The following is a 10650-nucleotide window of genomic DNA, read 5'->3' as shown; positions in this document are numbered from 1 at the left end:
GGAATGTTGGCTTTTTAAACAGAGAGATTTTTTTAAATAATGGATTTCTTGTGCTTTACTGGTCTTAGAATAACTTTCCGGAATATAGCTTTACACTGTTCCAAAGCAAATTCCCTGTCTGGTACTGTGTTCCTATAATGGTAATGATCCCAGCTTTGGATTCTTCTAAAGTCTCTTTAGTTTTGGCAGAAGCTTCCAACTCATGAGGAATTTAACTCACTGACCACCTTTGGCAGTAATAGATCTAGTTGTATCTTAGGAATAGCTACTTGTGTAGCAATAACAGGTCCACCAAGATTTCCATGTGAGGCATGAGCCCCTGTGGAAGAATCAGCATGTGTGGACCCACCCTGTGGTTAGATGCCATCTGCCATTCCAACGGGCTCTGGAGGTCCAGCTTTCACCAGCACTGAAAGCAACCTTTATGCCAGCATAACATCTCCGAGTTCCTCTTCTGTCATAGGCCATTAGATTTCCTCATCTTGGTAGTGGTAGTTGTGGAAGAGGAAAATTCAGAGTTCTGCCATCACCCCAGCCACCTCAGCAGGAGGTATTCTGTCAAAATCACCTTTTTCCTGCATGGGGAATCCCACAGGACTTCCACAGGTCATTAAACATCATTGTAAAAGCACCATAATCACAGGTTTCACTGTGAAATTGGGATCCTAAGGCAAGGCATGTTCTTTGATGAGAGATTCAGATACAAAGTCAAGGAAGATTCACAGAGCACCCTAGCAGGCTTTTCTCCAATAGAATGACTGGTTCAGTGGAACGAGGACAGCATTCCTGGAAGGTTTTTGTTGTCTGAGTGTTCTCTTGAAGTGCTTTCATTTGGCACCGTTGGGCTCACTAATTCTTCCTGCCAGATTCTGATGAATCAAGTCACAACCCTCCAAGTCACTTCCTTTTTAGTGGTAACTTAAGTGCTCCACAGCATCAGGTCCCAATTAGGAGCTGGCCGGCTGCAGAGACTGACGGCCACTGCAGGCCCTCTTCCAAGGTAGGGATGGTGGTCTTCAGAATTCCTCCAGTTGTTTTGGTACCAGTATGACACTTGACATGCACTTGGGTGATTGCTGTGCGGGGCTGGAACACTGGCGTTATAGCCTGCCAAGAAGCATCTTAGTAGTCTCCCCTGTTTTCCGGTCACTGCCTCCACATTCTTTCTCTGAAACAGAATGAATGATTTCATCACTGTTTCTAGATATTGTGCATTCTTGTTGCTCCTCAGATTTTCTGCAGGACACTTACAAATTCACCACTGGTGTTGGTGTTGGGGAGGGAACCTCTGGCCGCTGAGTCCCCATTTTTTGTATTAAATGACACACCAATCATGTGAGGCTACCTGCCCTCCACTGCCACCACTTGTGGTACTTTGTTCATATATAGATGGGCTTTATGGGCTAACACGAAGGGTTTAGATTAATATTTCTGAGTAAGATGAGCATGCAATTTCCCTTTCTTACAATGTCTTTGTACTGTTTTGATGTGTTATATTAACCTCCTAAAATGACATGGAGATTATTGACTCCTTTTATGTTTTCTGGAAGAGATTTTTTTCCTCTTGGAATATCAGAATTACCAGTGAAGCCATGTGGAGTTTAAATTTTCTTTGAAGAAAGGACTTTAGGTAACTGACTCAGTTTCTTCAGTTGTTAGAGAATTATCTAGGCTTTCTATTTTATCTTAAGTAAAAATTGATATACTATGCCTTTCTAGTACATGGTATGCTTCATTTAAATTTTCAATGTATTGAATCAAAATTGTTCAGACTACCCTTTTTTCTTTAAAGTTGTGGTGTCTGTATTAGTGTCTCGTTGTTATTCATATTATTTTGTTTATGTGTATGTGTCTGCTGTTTCTTTTTCTTTTTTTATAACATCTTTACACTACTCAGGATTCAATCCAACCTTTTCACACTGACATTCATCCCCAGATTATTTTAATTCTACTATTTGAATTTTTTATTTTTTTGGTATTTTTACCGGTACCAGGGATCAAACTCACAACCACAGGCTTGCAAGGCAGGCGCTTATGCCGCTGAGCTAAATCCCCAGCCCCTATTTCTACTATTACTCAGTTTGTTCAGCATTGCTTTTCCAGATTCTCGGGGTGAGTGTCCATTTTTATCCATTTTTAGTTCCTTCTCTGAGTCATGCACATAAGGTCATAAATTTTTCTGTAGTATCGATTTATCTATATCTACAAATGTTGACAAGTTTTACTTGTTAACAATTGATTCACGATATTTTCTAACTACTTTTTTGATTCTTTAATTTTTTATTGTTTCTTAACCTCCTAGCATACGGGCATTTTGTAACCATTTGCGACTATTGTTTATACCTTGGACACAATGCTTGTTAATTCTCACCTATCTGTACCCACCTTACAAGCCTAGAAATAAGCCCCATCTTCTCTAAAAAACTTTACCTGCACAATCATAAGGGAAACCAAAGCAGTCTCCGTCATTTAATCATTTTGTATCTTTTCACAACCCTACTAAGCATGATGAGAGTGTTTCTATAGGGATGAAGTGGTTAATCAGGCCTGGAAATTTTCCACTGAGTGTCTGTTTCTTCAGGGGAGGCCAATGTGTGAAAGGTAATATTTAGAGTGGATGCCACCTACTCCCCTGTGTGCCGGTAATGTTTCTCGGTTCTACTACATAGAGGTAGGAAGATCCACCCTTCTGTCCCCAGACTTCCACAGTACAGTAGCAGAGTTAAGATGGGCACTCAACTAGTCACGTGGAGTATAATACATTCCAGGCACACGGCTGGTGCCTGTCAAGTCATTCTGAGTGAATGGTGTGCCTTGCCATGGGAGTTCAGAGGAGAGGATGTTACTTCTGAATGAAATATATCAAGGAAATCTTAGTCATGTACTTCATCAGAAATCATTTATCTTTGACATTCAGAAAAACAGAAAGTAGGCACAATTTGGGTGAGTGAAAAGCATGAATAGATGTATAGACTCTCTTTATTTTAAAAATGCTTTACTGAGGTACACCAGAGAGTTTATCCATTTAAAGTGTGCAATCCAGTATTTATAGGTTTTGGGTATTTGTAGGACTTGTAAAACCATTATTCTCAAATTTTAGAACATTTTCATCATCTAAAAAAGAACTCATTAACAGCCAGCCCCTATGATCCCCATTTTCACCCCTCCCACCCGTAGGTAAGTACTAATGTGCTCTCTATTTGCACATTGTAGATATTTCATATAAATGGAATCTTGTAATATATGGCCTTTTGTGATTGGTTTCTTTCATTCAGGTTAATGTTGTAGCATTTATCAGTACTTTATTAATTTTTACTGTACGACAATACTCTGTTGGGTGGCTGTACCATATTTCACTTAGCCATTCATCAGTTGATGGATATTTGGGCTGTTTCCACATTTTTATTTTTGTTTTTGGCATACCGAGGATTGAGCTCAAGGCCTTTACAATGAGTTGTATCAGCCCTTTTTTATTTTGAGACAAGCTCTCACTGAATTGATAAATTGCCTAGGTGGGGCTTGTTGAATTTACCACCCTCCTGCCTCAGCCTCTCAGAGTCCTGGGTCTCAGTGTATACCACCAGGCCAGCTCGTCTCTACCTTTTGACTTGTCTGAATACTGCTGCAGACATTCACACGCAACTTTTGTGTGAGCACATGTTTTCATTCTCCAGTTCCACTAGGAGAGGAGTCAACTAGTCAATTACTAGTTGTGCTTAACTTTTGAAAAACTGCCTGATTGTCCCCCAGCGCTGCTGTGCGTGGTGTTTCCAGAAGCTCTTCTCCTCCGTACTTGTTATGCCTGTTATGAGCACATCCATCACAAGGCTGTGAAGGGGCCCTTCTTTGTGGTTTCGGTTTTCATGTCTCAGTGGGTGATGATATTGAGCATCTTTTCATGTGCTTGTTAGCCATTTGTATATCTTTTTTGGTACCCGGGGATCGAACTCACAACTGCGCACTTGCCAGGTAGGCACTTATGCCGCTGAGCTAAATCCCTGGCCCATTGTTATATCTTTATTTGAGAAATGTGTATTCAACTCTTGCCCATTGTTTATTAGGTTGTTCACCTTCTTACTCTTAAACTGTAAATTCTTTATATATTTTGGATATTAGACTCATCAGATAAATGATTTGTAAATGTTTTCCTCATCATGTGGTGGATGTTTTGCATTTTTAATGACATCCTTTGAATCAGCAAAGCTTTAAATGAAGCCTGATTGATTGATTGATTGATTTCATTGAGACAAAATCTCACTATGTAGTTTGAGCTGGACTTGAACTTACCATGTAGCCTAGGCTGGTTTTGAACTCATGGTGACCCTCCTGGCTCAGCCTCCCAATTGCTGGGAATATAGACATGCACCACCACAGCCAGCACCGGTTTATGAATCCTCTCTTTCATCATTTGAGCTTTTGATGTTGTATTATAGAGTCTATGTCTTAACCTGGACATTGGTCCCATGGGGGACTCAGTTTGTGAAAACTTACTGGGATGTTATGATTTGTACATTTTTCTCCACTTGCTCAATAAATGGCTTTTTAAGGGGCTGACAATAATGGCAGTTTCCTCTACTGGCTCATCATGAAGGACCAATGGGTAAATGTGTACACAGTGCTTAGCATTGGGCCCGCACTGCTCAGTGCCAATACATTGTAGTTGTTATTGTTCAAATTCAGCTCTGTTCTTTACAGGGTTAGGATCCTGGCCCCCAAGTTTCTTCACCTTACTGGACTCCACATGCCTCACTGTGTAATGGGCCAGTGCCACTCACTTTACCACAGACACTAAACCCTTCCTTGGGACAAGGTGCAACTTTGTCACGTTTCATTCAGGTCAACCTCCAGGAGGCCCTTGCCAAGCACTGGGTCAAGGAAACAGGAAAGAAGTAAAAGAAAAACCAGAGTCACAGCTGAAGAGAGACCCATTGTTATCGAGGGCTGTGAGGGTTGAGTGGCTGCCAGCAGCTGGGTGTGGGGTGTTCATCAGAGCTGAGCAGCTCTGGCCAGCTGGGGAGTGAAGGGAGACCTGGCCAGGGAGGGCGTGGCTTCTGGGGGGAGCAGGACCTGGTGCTGCCAGACACGTGGCTTGGGCAGGACAGGCGCTCAACCTTGGCCGAGGTCTGACTGAGCGGGAGGCAGCTGCAGTCCAGCTCAGTGCTGAAGAACCAAAGATCATACCTCACTCTGCTCCTAAGCCCCAGCTCCGGGACCCCTAGGAGATTCCATCTTCCTGCGTGTGCCCAAGTAATCCTTCCCCTGACCCCTACTTCTCTTGGCTTCTCTGACTCTTGGGTTCCGCTGAGGAAGCCTTTCTGCCCTTCTTCTTCATTGAGCCCCTTTGCAGATGCCCCCCAAGTCTCCTCACTTCTACCCTGGCCCCAGCATTCTTTCCTGTGTGGCTGAAGAGAGCTTCATAAATCAGCAAGTGGGCAGTACTACCCACAGTGAGAACCGTGAGCCAAAGTACTCGTAAATGTCAGCTTTCCTGTAGTCCTGAGCACAGGCCAAAATCTGAGGGGCCTGAAACTTATGCTATCAGGGAAGGGCCTCTCATTAAAGTATAACTTGCACAGAAAAATCACGAATCTTCAGTCAATGACTTGATGACTCCTCCCAAATGGAGCACACTCACATTAACTGGTATGTAATACAAGACTCAGCCCGTTAGCAGCAATCTAGAAGCCCCTGATAGCTGGGGGCCCCCTCCAGTTGTTAACCACCCCTTAATAGTAGCCACCACCTTGGCGTCTATCATCATGGATTAACTTACCTGGTTTCAAAGTTCCTGTGAATAAAACCATCCATGTGTGCCCTGCTGCCTGGCATCTTTTCCTTACCATGTTGTGAGATCCAGCTGAATTACTGTCTGCTGCTGTCATTCATTCCTTCTCGTTTCTCCTAGAGTGTTACTCTTGATAACTGTGCCACAACTCTGTATCTACTCTGTGACTGTTGGGTTTTTACATCGTTTTCAGCAATGGGATATTTTGGAAAAACCTGCTATGAACATTCTTGCATGTGTCTTTTGGAGGCCATGTGGGTTCTTGTCTGCAGGCTGTATATCATAGAAAGACAGACATTCAGCTTTGGAAGATACAGTACTGCAAATCTGGAAGGGCTTGGTGGACACAGCTGCAGTCCCAGCTACACGGGAGGCTGGGATACAAGAATTGTCAGCTCAAGGCCATCCTGGACACTTCAGTGAGATCCTGACTCAAAGTAAAATAAAGATCTTGGGTACAGTTCACTGATAGAGCACTTCCCTGTTTACACACAAAGGTCTGGGCTCAATCCTCACTAACACACACATGCACGCACGTGCATGCACACACATACATACAGAGAGCCTTGATGAAGATGTGCAGTAGGGCTCTCATACCCTCTGGGAGGAGAGTCCAAGCTGGTGTGAGTTGGTACAATCACTTTGGAAAAATGAGTTGCATTTGTTTGTGTGTGTGTGTGTGTGTCTGTGTATGCATGTGTTTAAAATGATTTCCTGGTGTTTTAACTCATATTTAGACTTTACTACGGTGCAAAAGTGTGCCCATATGACAATTTTACTTTCTACCAATAGTGCAGTATTTAAAAGGTTATGTGAGCTATTCAGAACTTTATTATAAAATGGATTTTGTGTTACTAATTTTGCCCAAGTTAGGGGCTGGGACTATAACTCAGCAGTGGGGCACCTGCCTGGCAAGTACCAAGTCCTGAGTTTGGTTCCAAGTCCCCTTTCCCCTTCACCAAAAAATTAATTTTACTCACGCATATTAAAGTAGGCTGATGTTTTATAGATTAGGTGTATTAAACACATTTTCAGCATGATATTTTAAACCTGTAGTGGGCTTATTGGAATGTAACCCATCATAAGTGGAGAAGTGTGTGTATATTTATGTATATTTCACTTCTTAATTTTAGTCATTCTGATGAAGAGGCTGTTTCATCACTCTGTAGCCTTAATTTTAGTTGTAAAGGACCAGCTTTACTAAAAAGGATGCAAAGTGAAATGATGAAAAATCATAAAATGTAAGATGAGGTGCAGAGGTAAATATTTATGAATATTCATAAGAAATCACAACAAACTGCTGGACACTTTTAAGTTTCAGATTCCTTTCTCCAGAATTTTTCGAGGTGATTTCCCAGAAATACCCCCTTCCCAAAGCTTCCTGAGAACAACGTGACTTCCTCACTCTCCCTCTGGTCCCTACCCGAGGCCCACAGAGGCCCTCCCGCAGCTGTGCAACTCTGCTTCCTGCGAAGTGGGCTCTCCCAGGCCAGTGGGGCTCAGAGGCAGTGGGGGACGTGTCTTCTCGATCTCTGCTGGCCTGTGTCTTTCTGCTCCAGGATGACCTGGGAAGGAGCAGATGCGGAGTTGAGAGCATGCGGTTGGAAAGTGGGGTCTTTACTTGTGCCTCTGGCTTCCTTCTGACCCCGAACACGGGCCCAGGGCGACGCCTGGAGAGCAGCCCTTCTGCCTTGCGTAAAGCACCTTGAAGAAACACGTGACCTGTATGTGATAAATGCCACAGGCCTCCATGAACCAGGAGGTTTATTCAACCTCTGAAGGCCCTCTGGTTTCACGGGGTGGGCAAGGAGCAGACATGACCATGGACAACTTTTGTAGAGTGTGAGCATGAGCCCAGAACGGTGGCACCACAGAGCTTCCCCATGTCCTCTATCATCTGACATCAGGAGAGCGAAGGCCCAGAGAAGGGAGGACATGTGCCCAGGGTCACTCAGCGCAGCCGGGTAGACCTCCACAGTCAGAATCCAGTCTGAGATTCTGGGGCTCAGCCTTCGTTCTTTCTGTTGCTCGTTGTTAATTATTTTTAAAAATAGCTTTATCAAGATATGATTCACATGCTTTGCAATTCAGCTTTTTAAAGTGTGCAGCTCATACTATGTTCATCCCCTCAATTTTGGAACAGTTTCACTATTCCCAGAAGACACCTCATCCCTCTCTACTTGCCAACTTTCTTTCTTTCTTTCTTATCGGTACCAGGGATCAAACTCAGGACTGCCTGCTTGCAAGGCAGGCGCCTACACCGCTGAGCTGAATCCCCAGCCCCTTTGCCACCTTTCTTCCCCCTCTATTCCATCATCCCCTAGGCCAGTGGTGGTGACCTTATGGCATGTGTGCCACAGTGAGCCGTTTATATCATTGAAAGCTCGAAAAAGTTCACCATCACTGCTGGCCTTAGGTACCTATTATTTCTGGTGTTTATACATTTGCCTGTTCTAGAGAGCTACAAAAGAAATCACATGGTATATGACCTTTGCTTTTGGCTTCTTTCACTTATATTTTTAAGTATAATGCAGCATGTTTCAGTGCTTCATTCCTTTTCATTGCTGAGTAATATTCCATTTGTGGATATACTGTATGCTATTTATCCACTAATTAACTGGCGGTCATTTAGCATGTTTATCTACTAGAAACAGTGAGCTGTGAACATTCACAACCAGATTTCTGGGTGGACATGTTCTCATTCCTCTTGAGTGTAAATTCAGAAGCAGACTTGCCGGATTATAAACCAACTCCGTATTCATGGGCCCAGCCTTCTGACCCTGGCTTTCCCAGACCTTGCGGATGCTAAAGGAAAATTGTAAGCAGAGATACTACTTCCTGTATCCAGGATCTGGCAAGCAATCTGTTTCAGGCCCTTCCACCAAATGCCACAGGATGATTCCCCGGATCCTGCTTCCTGCTTGCACTCAGTATGCTGAGGACTCTAGGTGAGCTGGTTTACCCCCAGCTCAGTTCACAGGGAAAACATGGTGCTGACTTCGGAGAGCGCAGGTCACTGCTGCTTACTGTGAGCATCCTAGGGATGGTGTTGTCAGTGCTCAGGCTTCTGTGTCGGCCCCATTTGCCCACCTGCGACCCGTAAGGTTCATGGTGCCTCCTGTGTTGTGGAGGCCGAAGCCGCGTCCCCTTTCACCACTTCTCTTTTGAAGCAATGTTTCTTTGCCCTTTTGAAACAAATCACACAGCCTCGAGGCCTCTCAGTGGGAGTCCTTGGGCATCCGCCCAAGCCTGCTGGAGAAGAAGCAGAGAGGCCTGGAGAGAATGACCCGTGCCGGCTCTGGCCTGGTGACCGTGCTTCTAGGAGGCCCCGCACAGCCCTCCGCCCTCGACACCTCCTTCCTGGACTCCGTCAGTGCTGTTATTCTGGGCTTGGCATGGGCTGAGGGGTGAGCTGGCAGGCATCCTGGGTAAACATGAGCAGCTGGAGAGGACAAATGCCTCAGTGAGTGGAGGGTGGGCCCCACCAGACCCCACTCTGTGAGGCCTGTCAGGCTTACACGAAGGCTTCTGCCCCATGAGTGGTGGACCTGGTGGGAGAGGACAGTGCAGGAGGAATGGGGAGATCAGGACCAAGCCCTGTCCTGGGGACGGCAGCTGCCTGGGTCAAGTCTCAGCTGTGTCCCCTGTGAGCTGTGTGACCTTGGGCAAATTGCTTAACTTTCCTGTGCCTCAATTTCCTTATCTATAAAGCAGGTAAGCAACACTAATACTAAATAATAGAAAGGACTTGGGGGAGTCACTGACGCATTGAGAACTGTCTTCCCGGGGAAGAATCATAAAATGAGCCGATATGGTGTGTTCTGTGTGAAGATGGATCTGTTTGGTTCTAACCGAGCTAAGGATGTGCTTTTGGCCTTGGCCCACAAGGAACAGGCCTGAAATACAAGGCTTTATTTTCAATGCAAACGAAGCAGGCTTGGGACTGGGTTGCCACAAACCCCCGTATCTCCTGCTTTATCGAGACGGCTGGGGTGGCCTGGCACCTTCTTTCTTGCCGGAGGCAGCCGGTGGGAGCTAACATCAGCAGCTGAGTTCCCTCCGGGGCCTCCTTGCTGGTTGTACCTGCCCCTCCCTGTGTGCTCCAGCACATGGAGCGGACACACAAACGGCTGTTCCCACCCAGACCGCCAAGCGTTGTAAAGGGCTGAGTGAAGCTAGAGGTCAAACCGTTTTGCTGCAATCCAGGAAGGCTTCACAGAGGAAGCCTCCTTGGAGTAGGTGTAGAAGGCTGAGCAGGAGTCCCCTGAGTGGAAATGACGGTTGGGGAGCTTTAGCAGGAAGTGCAGAAGCCCCCGCCCCTCCATCCCTGCTCTGGCCCGGCCACCTGTTTTTCCAGGGGCTGGAAGCCGACAGGGACATTTTCCAGAGCCCTTTTGCAGCTGGTTTCTGGTGAGGATCTGCCAGCGCAGAGCAAGAGGAGGCTGGGTGAGCTGCAGCTGACTGTGCAGGCTTTGGGCTTGCCTGCCACCCTGCTGGCTCCAGGGCCACCCTGCTGGCTCCAGGGCCACTGTGGTGGCACCTTTAGCATCGAGATGGTAGCTGTCAGCGCGTGGGCTTCATAGCAGCCTCGGGTTTGGGGTCAGTCTCCCTCAGCTCTTCCTCCCCTTCTGATGCCTTGACAGTCAGTTGCCCTTATGAACTCACTCTGCCCAAAATACCTGGCTGGTTCCAGTTTTCCAGCCACTCATTAACCGACCCAATGCTCAAGCCACCCGGGCTGGTGCCAGCATGCAGTGTTCAGGGCACAGAAAGGTTTGGCACCTAGAAAAGGGGAGGTAGAGTTCTTACTTTATTTGTGTCTGTCACGTCCTTCTGCATGACTGTTCCTGAACATCTGTTCATTC

At 45.8% G+C, this 10650-nt stretch overlaps 1 pseudogene; it reads right to left on the bottom strand.

The window, feature by feature from the left end:
• Nucleotides 1–200: 200 nt before the first annotated feature.
• On the bottom strand, nt 201–8895 carry LOC111756165 (heterogeneous nuclear ribonucleoprotein K-like; annotated as a pseudogene).
• Between the last annotated feature and the right edge of the window lie 1755 nt (nt 8896–10650).

Source organism: Cavia porcellus, unplaced genomic scaffold (assembly GCF_034190915.1).
Source record: "Cavia porcellus strain 051 isolate PalLab524CR breed Dunkin Hartley unplaced genomic scaffold, mCavPor4.1 scaffold_5, whole genome shotgun sequence".
Classification (NCBI taxonomy): domain Eukaryota; kingdom Metazoa; phylum Chordata; class Mammalia; order Rodentia; family Caviidae; genus Cavia; species Cavia porcellus.
This window is presented reverse-complemented; position numbering and strand designations above follow the sequence as displayed.